Genomic DNA, 22,088 nt, shown 5'->3' with positions numbered 1-22,088 from the left:
TGGATAGGCTAACTTTAGTTTTATAAAATTAATGGGACTTATTTCCTTCTTTTTCTCTATAGCAGGAGCTACTTTCAGAGCATGGAAATTACTGGTTCCTCGTCAGACAGAAAGAACTTGCTTGTGAAACTGTCTAGGCGTTGTAATAACCATCGGAGGAAATGGCTTTGAACAGCGTTAGTTTGCCCCATGTTTTCTACTTCTTTGTGAGTCTGATTTGCTGTTTCCTAGGAGATCATCCATTTTGAGATTTTGAAATTTATTAGCATTTTTCAAGCTTTCTTGACCTATAATCCCCATACCATACAATTCACTCATTTAAGCCATTTCTAGGATATTCACGGAGTTTACAACCAGCACTACAATCGCCACAATACATTTTAGAACATTAAAAAAAAAAGAAAAAACAAAGAAACCCCATAGCCCTGAGCAGTCATTCTCCATTTACCCTTCCTGCCCCTCCAGCCTTAGACAACCATTAACCTGTTCTCTGTCTCTGCAGAAGTGCCTGCTCCGGACATTTCAGATAAACAGAAAAAAACAATAATTTGTGGTCTTTTGTGACTGGCTTCTCTCATTTAGCATCATGTTTCCAAGGTTCATCCCACTGTAACATGTGCTAGTACTTCATTCTCTCTTTGTGTTTTGTTTTTAAATTAATAGACCTTTATTTTTTAGAATAGCTTTAGGTTTTAGAAGATTGAGCAGATAGTGTAGAGTTCCCATAAACTTCCCTGACCATAGTTTTCCCCACTAACATCTTGGACTGGTGTGATAATGTTTGTTAGAACTAATGAGCCAGTATTGATTTAATAATGTTAATTCACAACATATCAGTGATATATTAATATATAGTAAGTTCAGAGCTGGCATTAAGGTTCACTGTGTTGTACAGTCCTGTGGGTTTTGACAAAAGCATAATGTATGTCTACCATTGTAGTGTCCTAGAGAGTAGTTCCACGGGTAGTTGGAGCACAGGGAACTTTTAGTGTTGTCCTTCCCTCCTCTGCCAGAACTTCTAGCGACCACTCATCTTTTCACAGTCTCCATGGTTTTGCCTTTTCCAGAATGTCATGTAGTTGGAATCATACAGTAGGGAGTCTTTCCAGATTGGTTTCTTTCACTTGGTAGTATGTGTTTAAGGTTCCTCCATGGCTTTTCATGGCTTGATGGCTCGTTCCTTTTTAGGGCTGAATAATATTCCATTGTCTGGGTGTACCCTAGTTAATTTTATCGATTCCTGTACTGAAGGACATCATGCTTCCTTCCAGGCTTTGGCTACTATGAATAAAGCTGCTCTCAATATCTGTGTGCAGGTTTTTGTGTAGACCTAAGTTTTCAACACTTAGAGATAAAAAGCAAGGAGCGTAATTGTTAGGTCATATGGCAAGTGTATGCCTTCTTTTGTAGGAAACTGCTGAACTGTCTTCCACAGTGACTGCACCACTTTGCATTCCCTCTAAGTAATGAGTGAGAGTTCCTGTTGCTCAACATCCTTGCTAGCATTTGATGTCATCAGTTACTTGGATTTTAACCATTCCAATAGGCACATAGTAGTATCTCATCATTGTTTTAATTTGCAATTCACGAATGATGTATAATGTGGAGCATCTTGCCATCTCTGTCTTCTTTGTGATGTTTTTGTTCAGATCCTTTGCCTATTTTTAAATTGGATTTTTCTTCATTGTTAAGTTTTAAGGACTCTTTGTATATTTTAGATACAAGTCCTTTATGACATAGTTATTTTGCAAATATTTCTCCCAGCCTATAGCTTCTTTTTTTCATTCTCTTACCAATGCCTTTCACAAAGCACAATTAAAACAAACTTTTTAAAAGGTTTTATTTTTAAGCAATTCTACGCACACCATGGGGCTTGAACTTAACCCCGAGATCAAGAGTCGCATGCTCCACTGACTGAGTCAGCCAGGTGCCCCACAATTTACAAAAATTGTTTTTAATAAAGTCCAGTTCCCTTTTATGGCTAAATAATATTCCATTGTAAGGATACCCTATATTTTGTTTATCTGTTTATCAGTTGATGGACACTTGGGTTGTTTCCTTTTGGTCATTATGAATAATGCTGCTATGAACATTTGTGTACAAGTTTTTGTTTGGACATATGCTTTCATTTCTCTTGGGTGGATACATAGGAATGGAATTGCTGGGTCATACAACTATTCTATGTTTAACTTTTTGTGAAACTGCTAAACTGTTTTCCCTAGAAACTGCCTTTTTCGAAGCAGCTGCACCATTTCCCATCCCCACTAGCAAGGTAGGAGGGTTCCATTTTCTCCATATCCTCAGCAACACGGGTTGTTGTCAGTCTTTTTGATTACAGCCATTGTAGTAGGTGTAGATTGGTGATTTGTTGTGTTTAGTTTGCATTTCCCTACTGACTCAATGTGGAACATATTTTCATATGCTTATTGGCCTTTCACATATCTTCTTTTCCTCTTCACTTTTGATATTCTCTTCCATGGGAATTTCATGGATTCCACTAACATCTTCAGACAGATGATTTCCAAATACTTACTTCCAACTCTGACCTTTCTCCTGAGATTGTCTCAGATTCCCTTCTCCATACTAGGCACTAAGGTCCTGATTGCATCTCCAGATTCGTATATCCCAACTGAAACTCATCAGCTTTCTTCCCAAGCTTGAGAATCCAGTTCTTCCTGTGTGCTTGATTCTTTTAATTATACCATTATTCCTCTAATGACCCAAACTTGAAACTTGGCATCATAACTCCATATAAGAGAAATTGGATAGGGAAGAGTTGATTCATTGTTCTGTGATTCAAAGTTCTGTGTTGCTTCCCTAAATATTTTTTTTAGAGGCAAGCAGAGAGAGAGAGGAGGAGGAGGAGGAGGAAGCAGGCTCCCCACCTAGCAGAGAGCCCGATGCGGGACTTGATCCCACGACCCTGAGATCATGACCTGAGCTGAAGGCAGAGGCTTAACCCACTGAGCCACCCAGGCGGCCCTTTCCTAAATATTTTGCATCTGTTTTCTCCTTACTTTTGACTTCTTGATCTCTGTTCCTTTTTGACTTTCTCAATCCCTTACTCTCCTCTTCTCTTTCTCTGATCATTTGATCTCAGGTTATTTTTACCTGCCCCTTGAATGACCCACCCCTTTCTTGGCAATCCTCATTTGCGATCATGTATACTTTCTGGCTTGGTTATCTTTTAATGTCAGCCAAGATTAAAACTATCATTTACCCACTTATAACTCCCAAATATATATATATTTCTAGTCCTGGAATATCTTGAAAACTTCAGACATATTCATCCACCTATCTGCAGGACGTTGCTACTGCACAGACTTTTCAAACTCAGTGTTTAAACTGAGCTAGTCCCATCTCAACTGCCCCCAGATTTGTTCAACCTCTCATATTTACAGTTGACTGCAGCACCAGCCATTGAATGTTCTTAGGACAGAATCTGGCCATCATTCTCCTCTTTGTCTCTCCCCGAAGCCAAACATTCACAAGTCTAATCTGCAGTTTTTATCCCCATGCTACTTGTTTGTTCCAGCTTTCATCATCTCTCATTTAGATTATTTTAGTGACCCTCAGTCTGGTCTTCCTGTGTCTAGTTTCTCACCATGCCCCTGCAGCCCTTTCCACCCTGACCACTGACACAAAGTGATTCTCCAAACTGAAAACTTAGCTATGCCATTGCATTGCAAATAACAAAAACAAAGATGACAATAAACAATTACAAAATAAAAAGAAGAAAATATTTATAGTCTCCTTCGTGGTGCCTCACTTTTCCGAAAGTGTATATATAGCTCAAGCTCCTTAGCCTGGCATATTGTCGGTCTTCCTACCTACTCCTTGAGTTTCATTTTTCCTTACTCTCCTACCCCCATCTTATCTTAGTTTCCAGCAATACTCTGGACATTTAACGCATTCCCTCTGCTCGGACTCCTTTGCCTGCCTTGTCTGCCTTTGTTCTTTGTTCTTCAAAGCCCTGTCCGGGTATCCCCCCACTCTCGAAAGCCTTTTTCCAGCACAATGAACTATACCCAGCTCTGAGATTCTTCCGTACTTCACACAATGTCATACTATAAGTAGCTCTTTTGTTTATGTGTCTGTCTTCCCTTCTGGGCTCTGGGCTCTCCAAGGACAGATTGTGGTTATTTTTCCAGCTATATAATAAGTGCTCAGTAGATATTTATTGAATGAATGATTAAGATGTTCCGTGGGCTGGATTGTGGTCCATGAAGTCTAACTGTACATGGCATTGAGTGTGAAATAATATGATAACAGAGATTTCGGATCTTTTATTTTCAATCCTAGTTGACAAGCTCAAACCTTGTGCTTTCTTGGAGATAGGAATGATCACCTGGCTGGTATTAGAGGGGATGATTGATAAGAATCTGTTTCACTGAATGTGGACTTGATACTTTCTAGGAGCTCTGTACATGAAAGAAGTGCCTCCATCCCCTCTTTGCCTAGCTCTCAGTGTCACTTCTGATAGCTCCCCCACCTCTAAGAGTTACTTCTAGAGCAATGAGAGATCAGATCCCTTAGGGGGATGGGCACTTTTATGTCACATGGTGTCATCTCTACGTGCCTGTAGGGCTTGTGGTTCTAAGAAGCAATCTATGGACTGGGACCTCCCTTTAGAGGATGAAAAACTTGATGGGAGAGAGTAGTTGCTTAGAACATGTCCAAGAATGTCTAGTCCCAGGACTTTGGGGAGTTTATGGTCCCCTCTGGGCCTGCGGAATACAAGTCCTCAGGGGCAACAGTGCAGTTTGGTTATAGAATAGCCCAGAGCTAATCTGGGCTCAGATTCCTCAGGGTCAGCACATCAGTGTGGTTTCCCTGGGCTCTGTGTGGGACTGAACTTTAAGACTGCTGCTCCTGGGACTGAGATCCCCAGGAAAATCTCAGGGAACTGATTACTCACCTGAATAGCTAGGCTTCAGGAAGACCTGGAAGAGTCAGGTTGTTGAGCCCAGTCTAGCCTGCTGCATTGGGTTTTACACCCTTTACCATGGAAACCTGAGCACAGGAAGACAGAAGTCAGTGGTGGGAGGGGGGTGTGGATTGTGGCTCGGTGAGGGGTTTTTTTTTTTTTTTTTTTTAGTAATGTTCAACTGTAAAGTCTGTGTCCTTGGGAGATTAGCACTGCCCCCACTAAAGTGGGTTCTCACTATGCGGACCTCCTCCAGTGGACCTCCAATCCCAGTTAGGCCAGTGTACTTCCTTCTGGACTAAGTGGCTTTCTTACCTGATACCTTGATGAGCCTAATAGGGATTAATACTTAGTAGACTTTGGTTTTATGAAATGAGATTATTATTTCTGGTTCAGAGAGACTAAGGGAAAACTAAAATTGTAGAAATGTCTTTGCAATACTGTGTAACAGTTTATAGAAATACTTCACATACATTAATTGATTCATTCAGGCATCACACAGTCCAGTACTTGGCTCTTAGTAGACAGTCACATGTTTGGCATATGAATGAGCATGGAGATTTATTATCCCATTGTACGGATGTGGGAACTGAGACCCAAGCCTGTGAATTGAGGAATTGAGTTTCCTAAGATCCAGCTCTAGAGTAAGTCAGCGTAAAGCCTCAACTTGAAATTAGGTACATTGCATGTCAGCATTTAGTAAGCACCTGTTATGTGATTGCCAGTGATGAATCAGCATGTTCCTTAGTTCCTTAGTTTTGAGGAGCTTATAGGCTTGTCAAGGATCCAGACAAATGGGGAAATAATTTCAGCACTAATGTGCTGAGTGTTATGATAGAGAACTCTGTGTAATGCTGTGGGATGACAGAGGAGGGGGGCTGCCTAGTCCAGTCTAATGAGATTATGAGAGGCTTCTTGAAGAAATTACACCTCAGTTACAGTTTGAAAGGCCAGTAGAGGTTGGTCAAAGGTAGAGAGAACATTCTAGGCTGAGAGGTCATCATCAGTGCAGGCGCAGAATTACCATCCAGCATGGTATGTTTTGGGATTGCTGGAGTGTTCCTTCCCAAGGGGGAAGTTGTAGGAATGGTGACTAGACAGGTAGGCAGCAATCAGGCCATTGAGGATGTTAACATTGCCTGGTACACCATTAGTTCCCAACCATTGCTGACTCACTCAAATCACCCAGGGCACTTAAAAAATAGAAAGATGTCCCATCCACATGCCCAGTGATTTTCTTGATCAGCTGGGTTTGGCGTTCACCTCTGGAGGCAACAGGAAGCCATTGAAAGATTGGTAGCAGGAGAGGGGCATAGATTGTCATACTGGATCGCTCTGGTGGTGCTCTACATGGAGGCAGGTAGATTTGCCCAGTAGCATGTGGAATTTGTCTGAGATTTCATGGTGGATGGAATAAGTCAGTAGCAATGGGGATGGAGAGGAAGAAGCAGATGAACCAGATTTCAAAGTGGTGGAATCCTTATGATGTTTCGGGGAGAGAGGTGTCCAGGATAATTTTCCAGTTTTCTGGCATGGCTTCCTGGGGAGAGGGTAGTACTTCTGACCAAGATCAGAAATGGAGTGTGGACAGAGAATGGGGGAATAATGGATAAATTCAACATGGTACCTGTTGTATCTGAGGTTTTGTGGGACATCCAGATGGGAGGGTGGCTGTTTTGTTCTGGAGCTCAAGGTGAATGCCTGGGCTGGAGATACAGACCTGGGCCTCTTCCTATGGGGGGTTTAAAGTCATGGGAGTAGCAGAAATCTCTCAGGGGGAATGTGTGGAGAGTGCATCTTCAATGATTCTATCCCTTTTTATCTTCAGGGGTTATTCTCATGGAGAAACAGAAGCTTTTTGTGTGTTTGTATTGAATGTTGCAGTCAGGCAAGGTGGGGTGGTGAAAATGGTATCAAAGGTGAAGTTAGGGAACCTGCGTTGAAGCCCCACCTCTGCCACTTTGCCACCTGCAACCCTGAGCGGGAACCAAACCTCGTAACCTCCACGTCTTCATCTGTAAGGCAAGGGTAGTAGGAGTATCTGCCTTGCAGAGTTACTGGGACGATCCAGTGAGAACATGTATGTGCAAAATACCATGTAAAGGACGATAAAAAAACCTAGTTTCCCTCCCCTAAGAAACTTGGGCCAACATGTGGGAGTTACAGGGCGGCATATTTTGACCTCGCGTAAAGAAAGACTGTCTAATGCCTCTGAGCTGTTGAATGATGGGAAGAGTTTTGGGAGAGGGGAAGGTCTGAGACTCTTGGGGTCTTTAAGCAGAAGCTAGGTTTCTGGGCTTCTGCTGAGAGTTTTGTTGCCAGGGGTAGAGTCATCCTGGATGACCTCCGAGCTCTCTTTCGTGGCTTACGTAATGTTTGAGTTCTTAGGACACTTCTTATTTTTTAAGATTTATTTATTTATTAGAGAGAGAGAATGAGAGAAGAAGAGAAGAAGAGAATGAGCAGGAGGAGCAGAGGGAAAGGGAGAAGAAGAAAGAACCCGAAGCAGGCTCTGTGTGGAGCCCAAAACAGGGCTCTGTTCAAACCCTGAGCTCACCACCTGAGCAGAAACTAAGAGATGCTTAATACACAGTACCACTCAGGCACCCCAGGACACTTCTTTACCCTTTCTCTGAGAATTTTTACACTACTTAGATTTTTTTTTTTTGAAATTGTAAAAGCAATATAGGTGCATGGTTATTTCTTTCTCTTTAAAATCTCTTAAAGCCCTAGGCATTTTGGTTCCTAAGTGGTATCTAGGTTTATGTAACCCTAATAACTAGGCAGTCTGCTTCAGATCTTACTGCATGGGGCATTTATAGATGTTTTTATTCTAAATGCTCTAATGCTCTTTAATGACGATTCAGTGGATGCTGAAAAGTGTCTGTGGGTGCAGTTAAGGTCTCTCTCACACAGATGGGCAGCGGTGGGGGGTAGAGGGTGGGTGGGGAAGGAAAGCTGGGCATTCTGATGTCTGGACAATTCTGAGTTACAGTTTACTTTAAAATGATTGATTTTTATTATTTGCAGGCAGAAATGATACATGTTATAAACAGCTAACAGTATTGTCAAGTAGATGTCTTGCTAGAGTATGCTACAATGAGTAGGTAAAGATCATTTGAAATTAGCACACTAATTATTTCTATGCAAATGAGTGTTGTCAGAGAGCTTGGAAACATGTTGTTCTCTGAACTGGGTTAAACATCCCCTAAGAGCTCATGTTTATACTCCTAATTTACTCAGAAACCTGTTGTTGGTGTTTCTTAAATAGAGGAAGGGTAAAATATGCCAGCCCATGATTGAATTATCACAAATTTAGCGGTAGTTTGAATTGAATTATACTTTTATGTATTTATTTTATTGCCAATTACTAATGTAACACATTTGCTAAAAGGAGGCCTAATTTGCTTGCTGACTTTCTGTACACAGAGATTGTCTCTCTAAATGGAAGATGTCCACCTATGTTGTTTGATGAGGAATTAGCTTTGTGATAATTTAGATGACTTCCTGGCTCTTATTTATTTATTTATGTATTTTTAAGTTTGGTTTATGCCCAACGTGGGGCTTGAATTCACAGCCCTACTGTGACTGAGAGTTGCACGTTCTACTGACGGAGCTGGGCAGGTGCCCCACTTCTTGGCTCTTTTAAAAACATCACCAGAACAGTACCTCACAAATATTCAAGCTGGGAAAAAGTTGCTATAAACCATATAGAGGTGAACAACTTTGAAAAGCGAAGAATATAAGAATACAGACTCAGCCCTAATTGTGGGAGCAGCTTACTTTAATCTTTTCATTCAGTAGGCCCTTCACGATCTCAGAAGGCCCCGGGTTAGCTTTTGATTATCCTTTTTCATTGCAGGTAGTGATGCCAAGGGGTGGCTGAGTGAAGCTTCTAGTAGATATATTGAAAAAGTGAATGCTTAAATACTCCCGCTTTCTCCACCTCACTCCCTGCCCCTGGTCTTCATCCACAGGACCTGGTAGATCATGAAAGAGGGTCTGTTACAAGTCTAGGTGGGGTCTCAGTAGGGGTGCCGGATATAAGGGCAGGGAGTGTGGTTGGGATGGCCGTTGGGAAGAGGGGAAAAGAGAACCTATGAACAAACCTAAGCAGGAAGCTAAGAATGGTTGTCATGAGCTAGACCACGGGAAGATTTGTCAGAATCGAGGGTAACAGATACATGGAATGATGGGCACATAGTCCAAGTCTAAGCTAGTCAAACCCTGGTTGGGCCATCGTGTTCCTGCAGGATTTAAGCTTTGGTCTGACTGCAGAGGGAAGCTGAGCAGCTCCATAATCAGGTCGTTCTGTGGAAGCTTCGGAGTTTATATTCACTTATAACCTCATAGATATCTCTTTATATCAGTAAATTACTCCCTACAACTCACTGCTTGTACATTTATTTTCTAGAAGGCTGACTTTAGAAGGTGATGTGTAGTGTGTTAGAAAGAGCCCTGTCAGGAGGGACCAAAACTCTTGGTTTTTAGCCAGTGCTCTTAGACAAGTCATCTAAACTCATGGAGCTTCAGTTTCTCTGCTCATAAAATGAGAATTGAGATGATAAAGACATTTGGTTCATCTCTCAGTTGTGAGTTCTAAAGCATAGAAAAGAATTCTGTGGCCTTTGGGATTTGACTTGTTGGACTTGAGGGAAAGAAATATAGCCTCAGCACCACAATTGAGCTAAACCTATGAAAAACCCCAAAGTCAAAATCAAACTACAAATAGATCCTTTCCCTTTCTTGTTTGCCAGAGCCAGGGATGTTGACGATAGTCTGTGCTCTGTTGGGCCATTTAAACATTTGTGGAAATGGCACAAGCCAAAGTGACGAGGGTTGAACAGTTGTGCTCCTCGGCCTCTGCAGGTGCCATAGACCAGAGGCTGCTGTGTTCCAGGGACTCCAATGGGGCGGCTACCCCCTAGTGATGCACACACCACCAGCAAGCTGGAGAACTTGGGTCACTTGACAAAATCGCACCTGGCTCATTTGCTGAGGGCCATAGTAAGATAGCCTGCCCATCAGTCCTGCCGGGCTGAGATCAGAGACATAGGGGCTGCCAGTGGACTTTAAAATGTTAATTTAAAAATAGTCCTTAATTATAAGAAATAGCCTTAATTATAGCTTACCACAGGCAGGCCGTGCAATTCTGAGTAGTTTCACAGACGAGGAAGTAAGGGAATAGTTGGTAAATGCTGGTGAGTTCTTCATTTGCATGCTGTCCCACACCCAAATTGTAATACTGCAACACCACAATTTTCAGACAAATTACCAGTGCAACAAATTAGCACAATTTGTTAATTTCCTCTTTAATTGCACTACAAAGAGTAGTGTTTCTGTCTTTTGCCCTTTTTGACGTAGAGGCTCATCTTAAAAGCAGCAAGACTTTTAACGTAGCTAAATCTCTGTCTATAACAAATAGAGCTTGTTTTCATTTTCCTTACCCAGCCGGCTAAGATTTATACATTAATTATTCAACTGATGCATCTTAAACATCCTAGTTAAAATACACAGTGCTGGCCAGGAATTGTTCAACCCCCAGCACACTTTTGTTTGCCTTCAAGGAATAAATACTTCGAACTGTAAATGGGTAAACTCAGTCTTTCCATGTGGTGAGGTCAACAGAACTTGGAGTGAATATACAAAGGATAGAGAACTAATTATTACTGAGATTCAGGTAAGTGATTTCTTCGGCATTTTAGCTGTCACGCTGTGGAATAATTGCAAACCCACCAGGAAGGACTTGCAAAACACAACCTACTTATCCTTTCCCCAGTGGCTACATAGAATTTTTTTTTTTCTGTTCTGCAGTTTATGCCAACCCTCTCTTTAATCATTAAAAGGAATGTTATTTTAAGTATTGCTTCCTGAGTAACAGTGTTTGACTGAGATCCTACAGAACGGTGACTTTGCCCAGAGTGTGACTTCAGTGTGCTGGCGAGATTTGAAGCAATCGGAGCTATTAGTAATGGAATGCAGAGCTCTGTGGCAATTTTGCTTAAGTTCTGTTCACGTTAATATTCCATCTGACTCATGTAACCACTACCATCCAGTCCCATCAGTGACAACGAAAAATTGTTAAACACCATTTCATAGGCATCAAGTGTTTTGGCTTTGGTATAATTTTATAATCATGCCTTTATTGCAGCATTTTAATACTACCATTTAAATATCAGTAACAGCAGCAGCAAATATTGTAGGCATACCACAGAACCGCCCCATTAGTAGGTATCCCAGCTTGGTGACTACATTCCTTCCTGCTTCTGGGTCTTCGCATATTCTGTTTTTCGTCCAGTTATGCCCTTCAAGTCTTGGTTTAAAGGCCTTTTCAGGAGACCCCCCGCTTTCACCCTCTGGTATTCTTGATCACTGTACCAATTTGCTTCCTTCATAATATTTGTCACAATTTAAAATGATACCTGTACCTTTTTCTTGTTAATTGTCTCCCCTGCTAGTCTATAAGCTATACAAGGACAGAGACCATGTCTGCTTTTATTCATCTGTGTGTTTCCTTGCCTAGCAAAGTAAGTAGGGTCTCTAAATATTTTGGTGAATAAATGAGGCAGTGTGGCAGACATGCAAGGAGGCAGGAGCCTTGTGTGCCAAGGATCTCCAAATTAATCTCATGGTTGCATGTGCTCCTGCCTAGGCCTGTGGGACTTGCAACCCGTATGTCCACATGCGGGCTAGACATTTCCACCTGATGGTCCACAGGCACTCCCCGGTCAACATTCCAACCTTTAATTCATCAGCCTACCTCTCAAATCTCTTTTTCCTTCTCAGTTATCACTTGAATAATGGCACTGTCATGTGTGTCATCACCCAGGTAAGACATTTGGCCTTCATTTTCCCCTTTCTCTTCAACTCCAGCACCCAGTCCTGTCAGTGTGTCCTCCTGAATACTGCTCAGATCTGTCCTCTCCTCTCCGCCTCCATTGCCGTGGCTTTGGTTCAGGGCCCCATCATCTCTGATGTCGACTAGTGCCAGTGCTTTCTGGTGGTCTCTCTGCTTCCTCGGTCTTATACCCTCAAGAGCACCTCCCTCTCCACCAAAAGTCAAACACTATTCTCTCTCCTTCTATCTAGAAGTCAGAAAGGACTGGCAAGGCACAGAAGTAGCTGGAACCTTACTGAGTGAGAGATATTCAAAGATTGCAGACATATGATTTCTTCAAGATTAATTTCCTTTTTGTTTTTCTGCTTCAGATCCAATGGAATAAGCTATTAAAATGGTTTGAGTTTCTGAACGAAAGCACAGAACTGTGCCAGCAGAACAACATAAAGGTTTCCTTTCTTTCTTTTCCTCTAGCATCTATCCATGATGGATGACATGACCATGAATCTTTGCTTAAATATGGACTCCTGAAATATCATAAAATCCCAGAGCATCGGAGCTGGACAAAGGCCATCTGGATATTTTGTCTGAGGCTCAGAGAAGACAAGGACCTTATTTAAGGTCACACAGTGAGTTAGCTGCAGAATTAGGACTCAGATTCCGTTCTGTATTCCTCAGGTAATCATGAGTCTTCACTCAGATGCATTATTTAAACATTTGGCAGCTCTAAGACCCGCACCTCAGACTGCTGTGGCATGACTGCCTTCCTTCATTGGACTTCTTTTTCTTATTTTGCTTTGCTTGTGCCTGAGTGCTAATCAGTGAAATTAGGAAAAAGTCTGACCTTTATAAGTGACATGTACTTCATCAGTGATTTCCAAAGGGGATACTTTGGAGTACTAGAGGTTTCTTGGAGCTTCCCTGGGGGCCTCTGTGTATAGCAGTCAATGGGTCCCAAGGAAACTGGTACTGCCTGCCAACCCCCATCTCATATTCCACAGGAAGTTTTGTTTTCATTTGCTTTATATGGGCCCACACTACCACTGGATTTAAGTGATTTCATGTTGAAAAAGTTTTGAAAACTGTACTTCAGGAAGGCACTTGGTAGTTTGCTCCCCCAGTTGAATATTCCAATTAAACTATATTTCTGTGGTTTTGTGTCTATTTTTGTTTTTATCCTTCTCTTTACAATGATAAAAGGCAGGAAAAAACTTCAGGCTTGCTCATGTGGATATGGTCATTTGAATGTTGATTGTCCCAAACTAGTTAGTGGACCAGTGACTGAGGCTGGGGCTTCATGACCTCTCGGCTATGAGTTAGATAGACCATACAAGCACATGGGTCAGGCCCGCCTAGTGTCCTATGTTCCCCTTTAGGCCAGGGAGTGCATGGGATTACTTGGTAGTAAGTATGTTGTCATGAAGAATCTTGTATCCTTCTCCAGCTGTCTTGAATTCTGTGTCTCCAGTCTTTGATACTGACAAGTGCCGAGCAAGATGGAATGTATGATTCTGAGAGCCAGATGTCGTGGCAGGGGAGTAAAACACTGTGGGAATGTCCATGGAAGGAGAAAGTTGATATTGAAAATTGATGTGTGTCATTGTGCAGGGTCCCAGAGGGTAGTCTTCCAGTTTTTGTCATGGGAGGTGATGATGGAAGGGATTCAAGGCTTTGAAGGAGGGGCAAACAGTATTTCCCACTTGACCATTTTCCTTTGGTTTCCAGAAATGGTTGACATACTCTTGATACTTCTAGATGTGATGAAAGACAAGGCCACTCCTAACTTTGGTGGGTCTGGGACAGGGGTACAAAATGTAGACTGACAGCCAGCTTCCCCTTCTCCAACCTCTTGGCTCTGTCCTTACCTTGAGGGGCCTTCTGCACAGGCCTATAGACACAAGCCGTGCTCCACAGAGTCTAGAGCATCAGCATTGCCTCAGAACTTGTTAGAACTACAGACTCTCAGGGCCTACTCTAGGCCTACTTAACCTGGATTACCTGGATTTTTTTTTTTTTTTTTTTTTTTTGAGAGAGAGGAAGAAAACATGGAGGTGGGGTGGGAGGAGGGGCTGAGGGAGAGGGACAGAGGGAATCTTTTTTTTTTTTTTCAAGATTTTATTTATTTATTTGATAGAGAAAGATCACAAGTAGGCAGAGAGGCAGGCAGAGAGAGAGGAGGAAGCAGGCTCCCTGCTGAGCAGAGAGTCCGATGCGGGACTCGATCCCAGGACCCTGAGATCATGACCTGAGCCAAAGGCAGAGGTTTTAACCCACTGAGCCACCCAGGCGCCCGAGAGAGGGAATCTTAAGTAGGCTTCATGCTCAGCACAGAGCCCAACATGGGGCTTGATCTCACGACCCTGAGATCATGACTGTAGCTGAAATCAAGAGTTGGATGCTTAACTGACTGAGACTCCCAAATGCCCTGTAACCAGGATCTGGATTTTAATAAGATTCCAGGTGATTCACAGTCACATTCACGTTTGGGAAGTATCATTATAGCCCACATGTTCAAATTCCAATGTTACTGGGTTGAAGGGCAACAGCCGTCTCATGGCTGCCCCTCCAGTGCCTTAGGCCTAGAGATGTGCCCATTCTTGGGAAGACAGAGCTGGGAAGAGGATGGCACGGGCCATGACACAGGCTTGGGGCATATGGCCAGGGAGTTCAAGGTCTTGTATATTCTGAGATTATACTGTAGAAGAGGGAAGCATAGAGTTGGAGTAGGCAAGTCCCTTGGCCACATAGACTCCCTGCTCTGTGGAGAGTGGTATGGTTAAAGCAGGGCCAGAGGAAGGCCCTTTAAATTGTGATGCCTAGGCCAGGGACTGGCTATCCCAGTCTCAGAGTGATACTGTTGACAGGTGTTCTAAATGTCTATGTGGATGGGGGTTGGATGGGGGTGGATCATGGCTCTTTGAGGTACTAGGTGGCTGTCAGTGCTTTGGTGGCTCTTTAGGGTATGGGGAAGTAGTAGCAATGGGGCCATTACTGCCTTAAGAAGGAATCAAAATGAACTATTGCAAGCAAACTCTTTAGTAGCAAGGGAGCCACATTCATTGACTTGCCTAAGGAAGGCATGCAGCAAAGATGCTTCCCGTAGTGCCCAGTGACAGTTCGACTAGACCCGCTGGCAGCGTGCAGCAGGAGGCAGTTGGGTGTGGATGTGAAGGGCTTTGAACAGCTGCCTTCAAACGGAAGACACAGGCTGTTTTCCTCGGTGAATTAAGAGCAGCGGCTGGTGTGGTTGAGGTGTGGGGGCTGGTGGAGGGGATGGAATGTGTCCACTGCCACCTGGACAGTGCCATGGTGAGAGACATGGAGACAGAGGCAGGTCTGAAGTGAAGTCACACCTCAGCTTCTTCAGCTGCGAATGGACCCACAGTCCTTGTCCTGCCTACCTTGCTGAGATGTCAGGCAGGGCTGGTCTGAGAATGGATACAAAAGTGCCTTGTAATTGTCAGGTGGGGTATACATGAAGAAAATGGTACTCATCCTGCCACTTGCTGTCTTTCCTTTGGGAGAATGCCTTCAGCTGCCCACGAGTTTTGGATTTAGACTGTCCACCCTTTAGCCGTGCACAGGGCTCTGTGCAAAGCCATCTCTGCCCTTCTGCCTGGTGCCTTCCAGCCCCTTCCAAGCAGATACACTACTGTGATTCTCATTTTTTGAGTTCCACAGTGGGGGAGGGGAATTTTATATTGGCAAACATTTCTGAAGAGACAAATAATTGCCTCTGGAAAGAGAATACTTTTCTCTTCCAAAAATTCACATTTGCTGGTTTAAATTGATGTGACTTTATTTTTTTGGCTAGCACTCTGCAGTGTTCCACTGAGCGGTAATTATTCCTTTGGTGTTGCAGGAGTTTGCTGAGAGAAGGGAACTAAATCTAAAAGAGTGAATCCATCTGGTGCATATGTTGAAGATTTCTCTGAGGCCACTGACACTGAAATGTTAATGCTAGAATTTCTTATCTATTGGTATCATTTAGGTATTGATAAAATGTGATTTAATGCCCTAGGTCATTGAATCAAAGGCTGAATTCCATTCCTTTACATGGCACTGGATGCCCCACACGATGGAGGACCTTTCTGGCAGAGCACAATGGTAAGGTAGACCCTGCTTTCCAGTCCTGCTACCTGATTGTCAGGTACTGTGGTTGCCCCACGCCTGATCTGGGTAGGTACCCAAACATCAGCAGCCTGAAGACTAAGTGACTCCCTGTACTTGTAGTATCAGGAATAGCATTGGCAGGATAGAAGGCATGCCACCCCCCAGCCAGTAGGTGATATCTGGATTAGTTTGAGACCTCAAGTATTAAGGGCCCCTGGGAGGAGCCCCCGGAGCTCATGAATCTGCAGCCTTCCTATTGACTTGATAGTGTGGGTGAAACTGGGGTGTGCTCCAGGAACCCACCGAAGGCTGTCCTCCTTGGTTGGGGCTCTGACATCCAGCCTAGGCTTGGCTGGGCCTTTCCCTGGGGTTCTGGGCTCCATCTGTCTGCCAGCTAGGGTCTAACCCAAATAAAACCCTGCGGAAACCCGGGGCTCCCACCTGCCTGGTGATGAGTATTGCCGCTGCTGCAGGGTCTCTCCTAACAAGATTGCGTTCTGAAATGGCTAGCTTTTGTTTGTCATTTTTTTTTTTTAATCGTTGTAACTTGGCCAGTAAGCCCTACTGGGGACAACTCTGTGGTCCTCCACATTCTGAGTCTGTTTAATCTGTGCTCATTCTCCTTCTCCTGTTCTCTTGGCATTGCTCTTTGGAGTCCTCACTATCACTGTGAAAGTTCTGCTCTAAAACATGGGAAATGGTCTCCTTTATCCCATAGTCGTGTTACACATCCATGGAAAGCTGTAGGCATCTTGAACCTCACTTGGATTTGAACCCACATGGAGTTCCTGCCTCCTCTCTCGAGGAAGCATCAACCGAAGAAGCCACAGGGGATTTGCCAGCCTCCTATGAAATAAAATGCTATGTGCTAACAAACAGCTAACTGTCAGGATTCATTAGTAAAATCTGGATGTTCTAGCCTTTTCACAATTTTCTCTTTCCTCTGTGGTCCAGTGTGAGATAGACTCTTGGGGGTGAATTGTCACTGGGAGAAATTCAGAGCTGCCCTGTGTCGCTGGCACACGGCCAAGGAGAAGCCAATGAATGGGTTACCACCATTTCCCCCAAAAGCTGTTAGGGAAGGTTATCAATTATTTTCTTTTTCTTTTTTTTTTTAAGATTTTATTTATTTATTTGACAGAGAGAGAGATCACAAGTAGGCAGAGAGGGAGACAGAGAGGAAGGGAAGCAGGCTTCCTGCCTAGCAGAGAGCCCGACGTGGGGCTTGATCCCAGGACCCTGGGATCATGACCTGAGCGGAAGGCAGAGGCTTTAAACCACTGAGCCACCCAGGTGTCCCTCGATTATTTTCTAAATACCTTCTAACCTTCAGCACAGGCTACTATGGTTATTAAAGAGACACCATCATGTATCTTTTTAAAATAGTTGTCTCCTTTTTGTTTTCCTAATAGTCACTATGCCCAAGTCCCTCTTTGGGACCCAAAGGTGATGATGTTTCTTTCTTTACCCACAGATTTTATCCTTGCCCTTCTGGCAAATGGACTTGAATTGCTCCTGCTTCTGGCAGCTGGCAGCTGGAAGCTGGTTTTACTTCAAGGTCCTTGGGAAGGCCAGACAAGTGCCATTACACAAATCACTGGTGACGGCTGTCAGCCCGCTGGCCCTCTCTCCACACTTATCTCTACCCCTGCCTCCCATCCCTTTCCACAGAGGCTTGCAGGTGGCATTTTTCTTCCAGGACAACAGACTTGTGGGTGAAAATTATGTCTAAAGGTACAAATCAGCAAACTCTGGTGACGTATAAGTAGGGTAGCGTTTGACCTATGCAATAAATAGCACTCTATCATTTGTATATTACCCACAGTGTATCTAATTAAAAGTTCTTAATCACGGCACGCCTGGGTGGCTCAGTGGGTTGAAACCTATGCCTTTGGTTCAGGTCATGATCCCGGGGTCCTGGGCTCGAGCCCCGCATTGGGCTCTGCTCAGCAGGGAGCCTGCTTCCTCCTCTCTCTCTCTGACTGCCTCTCTGCCTGCTTGTGATCTCTGTCTGTCAAATGAATAAATAAAATCTTAAAAAAAAAGTTCTTAATCACATTTGTGGTGCTTAGAGCCCCCAAACCAATTCAGGGGGATTTGGAGAAGCTGTTGTGGCATTTCTGCCCCATGGGTGTAGTAAATGTTACTGTTCGGTCTTTTAGTTCACTCCTAGTCCATTCTTCAGTGTTGCTGTGGACCACCTGGACTCCTGGGCCACCCTTTTGCATTGAGGGGGGAGAGTATACTTTGTTTTTGCTTATTCTGCATCAATTTCAACTCAATGAGCATCACAGATCCACTAATTAAGATCTATGCCTATGTTGTCCTGCCACATTTTTAATTTCCCAATGCCCGGGTGAGAAACAGAATCCTATCCAGAGTTGTTTTGTTGTCCTGATTGTCAGGGTTAAGAAACATACATTATACCTTGTTTCGGGGTTGGAAGACTTCTGTGGGCTCCTCATGCCTCTGGCCACACTGAAGTAGTATTTTGAGAAATAAAGTTTTCCCTTTGTTTGTCTAGGCTCTAGATAAGCCTTCATATTGACCTTTTTGAAGCATCCTGTGGACTAGTATGTTTCAGTTGGTACATTTGTTACTTTAAGAAATTGGCAAATGGTTTGTGGTACCTGTTCAGATTTTTTTTAGCACATATTTATTGAGTACCTTTTGTTGCCTAGGAGCTTTGCTGAGTGCTGGGAAAGCATAGATGCGACATACCCTGTCCCTGCTCCTGGGTTGTCTCACAGTCTAGTAAGAGAGGAAGGCACATCAACAAATAACTGTAACACTAAGTACTGGCTAGAAAATTCCAGATCAGGCACTGGCATGAGCAGAGTTTGAAGGCAGGACAATACACGACTGGCTTGGGGAATCATAAGCAGTGTAGCAGAGTGAAGTGTGGTGTGTGTGTTGGCAGGAAGCTACTGGAGAAAAAGACTGGGAGAGGGATGTGGGTCAGATTTTTAAGAACTGAGATTTTTAGCTCTCTGAAGATGATTGGAGTATCCCTTGAATTCAAAAGGTTGGATCTATGGTAACAATTCTGTCGATATTCCTAGAACTTCTGTTTAGTTTAGCAGGAGGTGGAAGACAAAGCTATTAAAAAAACGAAACTGTGGGGGCACCTGGGTGGCTCAGTGGGTTAAGCCGCTGCCTTCGGCTCAGGTCATGATCTCAGGGTCCTGGGATCGAGTCCCGCATCGAGCTCTCCGCTCAGCAGGGAGCCTGCTTCCCTCTCTCTCTCTCTGCCTGCCTCTCTGCTTACTTGTGATCTTTCTCTGTCAAATAAATAAATAAAAATCTTAAACAAACAAACAAACAAACAAACAAAAAAACGAAACTGTGATCCTCAACCCTAGGGACCTTTTAAGTCAGAGGTTTAAGCATCCTGTATGGCTTGGAACTAGAGCTCTGCACTAGTCTGAAATGTATGTGATCTATCTTTGGCCTCGGGAAGGGAGATATTTGGTTTGGAGGAAAGGTTGGGAAGGAAGGATGGCAAAGCTGGGTAGTTTTGCACCTACTGCCTGGTCAGAAATTTGCAGTTTGATTTCATTACTGTCTTTAAAGTATTGTTACGTCCCAGAACATACAGAGGTCCATATTTGAGACTAAGTGTGAATATTTCACATCCAATTCAGATATAAAGGAGCAAGCGGTTTGACTCATGTAGGTGGTTCTACTTCACAAGTAGCCACGATCCAATGAGCAGCCAAAGATCAAGCCATTTAAGAATGCGTTGAGCATGAAAGTCTGCGGCTGCTGTTCACAGTACACCCTGACCCAGGCACAGGTAGCGTTACCCTCTGGTCCAAAGCCATAAGCACTGTTCTTATTGCTGACACATCATCGTCCAAATGGGTGCCACTCTCAAACAGGGAGTATGGTTGCACTGCTGCGGAGACGCGCTGGGAACACAGCGTTTGCTGGAGGTCCTCTCTCCTGTTTTGGTAGTGCTCTTCAGGTTGATGAAATGCCCATTATTCCTATTGCTTCATCTCTGTATTAGTTGGCTCTAAACCCTTCTTGGGCTGCTGTCTCTCTTGCTGAAAGAAGCACAGCACAAATTCCTCCAGACATAAACAGAGAAACTCTCAGGAAGAAAAAGCTCTGCAACTTGGACAGGTGTCCTGTGGTCACTGAGCTGCCCCTGAGAAGCCCCTTTCTACTCCTCCCTGGAAGAAATGAATACTTTCTGGAATTTAGCAATGATGGTTTTATAATACCATGTCCCAGTCCTTCATGCAGAATGATTCTGAGTATTCCTGATCACTCAGTATAAAAATTCTTTTTTTTTTAATATAATTTTTTATTTTTTATAAACATATATTTTTATCCCCAAGGGTAAAAGGTTTTGAAACAACAAGGTTACACACTTCACAGCACTCACCAAAACACCCTACCCCCCCCAATGTCCATAATCCCACCCCCTTCTCCCAAACCCCCTCCCCCCAACAACCCTCAGTTTGTTTTGTGAGATTAAGAGTCACTTATGGTTGTCTCCCTCCCAATCCCATCTTCTTTCATTTATTCTTCTCGTACCCACTTAAGCCCCCATGTTGCATCACCACTTCCTCATATCAGGGAGATCATATGATAGTTGTCTTTCTCCGCTTGACTTATTTCGCTAAGCATGATACGCTCTAGTTCCATCCATGTTGTCGCAAATGGCAAGATTTCATTTCTTTTGATGGCTGCATAGTATTCCATTGTGTATATATACCATATCTTCTTGATCCATTCATCTGTTGATGGACATCTAGGTTCTTTCCATAGTTTGGCTATTGTGGACATTGCTGCTATAAACATTCGAGTACACGTGCCCCTTTGGATCACTACGTTTGTATCTTTAGGGTAAATGCCCAATAGTGCAATTGCTGGGTCATAGGGCAGTTCTATTTTCAACATTTTGAGGAACCTCCATGCTGTTTTCCAGAGAGGTTGCACCAGCTTGCATTCCCACCAACAGTGGAGGAGGGTTCCCCTTTCTCCGCATCCTCGCCAGCATCTGTCATTTCCTGACTTGTTGATTTTAGCCATTCTGACTGGTGTGAGGTGATATCGCATTGTGGTTTTGATTTGTATTTCCCTGATGCCGAGTGATATGGAGCACTTTTTCATGTGTCTGTTCGCCATCTGGATGTCTTCTTTGCAGAAATGTCTGCTCATGTCCTCTGCCCATTTCTTGATTGGATTATTTGTTCTTTGGGTGTTGAGTTTGCTAAGTTCTTTATAGATTCTGGACACTAGTCCTTTATCTGATATGTCGTTTGCAAATATCTTCTCCCATTCTGTCAGTTGTCTTTTGATTTTGTGAACTGTTTCCTTTGCTGTGCAAAAGCTTTTGATCTTGATGAAATCCCAATAGTTCATTTTTGCCCTTGCTTCCCTTGCCTTTGGCATTGTTCCTAGGAAGATGTTGCTGCGGCTGAGGTCAAAGAGGTTGCTGCCTGTGTTCTCCTCAAGGATTTTGATGGATTCCTTTCGCACATTGAGGTCCTTCATCCATTTTGAGTCTATTTTTGTGTGTGGTGTAAGGAAATGGTCCAATTTCATTTTTCTGCATGTGGCTGTCCAATTTTCCCAGCACCATTTATTGAAGAGGCTGTCTTTTTTCCATTGGACATTCTTTCCTGCTTTGTCGAAGATTAGTTGACCATAGAGTTGAGAGTCTATTTCTGGGCTCTCTATTCTGTTCCATTGATCTATGTGTCTGTTTTTGTGCCAGTACCATGCTGTCTTGATGACAGCTTTGTAATAGAGCTTGAAGTCCGGGATTGTGATGCCACCAACGTTGGCTTTCTTTTTCAATATCCCTTTGGCTATTCGAGGTCTTTTCTGGTTCCATATAAATTTTAGAATTATTTGTTCCATTTCTTTGAAAAAGATGGATGGTACTTTGATAGGAATTGCATTAAATGTGTAGATTGCTTTAGGTAGCATAGACATTTTCACAATATTTATTCTTCCAATCCAGGAGCATGGAACATTTTTCCATTTCTTTGTGTCTTCCTCAATTTCTTTCATGAGTACTTTATAGTTTTCTGAGTATAGATTCTGTGTCTCTTTGGTTAGGTTTATTCCTAGGTATCTTATGGTTTTGGGTGCAATTGTAAATGGGATTGACTCCTTAATTTCTCTTTCTTCTGTCTTGCTGTTGGTGTAGAGAAATGCAACTGATTTCTGTGCATTGATTTTATATCCTGA

The 22,088-nt window shown here is 43.2% G+C and overlaps 1 long non-coding RNA gene across 2 annotated transcripts in view; it reads left to right on the top strand.

The window, feature by feature from the left end:
- LOC132007305 (uncharacterized) overlaps positions 1–22,088 on the top strand; it is a 42,392-nt gene that overhangs the window by 6,000 nt on the left and 14,304 nt on the right. Inside the window, exons 3-5 of one of the 2 annotated variants that reach the window (XR_009401301.1) lie at positions 12,240–12,443; positions 15,787–15,872; positions 17,353–17,882. This is a non-coding gene — a long non-coding RNA (uncharacterized LOC132007305). Of the gene's footprint in view, positions 1–12,239; positions 12,444–15,786; positions 15,873–17,352; positions 17,883–22,088 lie in introns of those variants that run through there. The other variant, XR_009401302.1, reaches the window with a different exon arrangement.

The sequence above is a fragment of the Mustela nigripes genome, chromosome X (genome assembly GCF_022355385.1).
Source record: "Mustela nigripes isolate SB6536 chromosome X, MUSNIG.SB6536, whole genome shotgun sequence".
In the NCBI taxonomy this organism is placed as follows: Eukaryota; Metazoa; Chordata; class Mammalia; order Carnivora; family Mustelidae; genus Mustela; species Mustela nigripes.
Note: the sequence above shows the minus strand (reverse complement) of the source record. Positions and strands in the feature narration are given on the sequence as shown.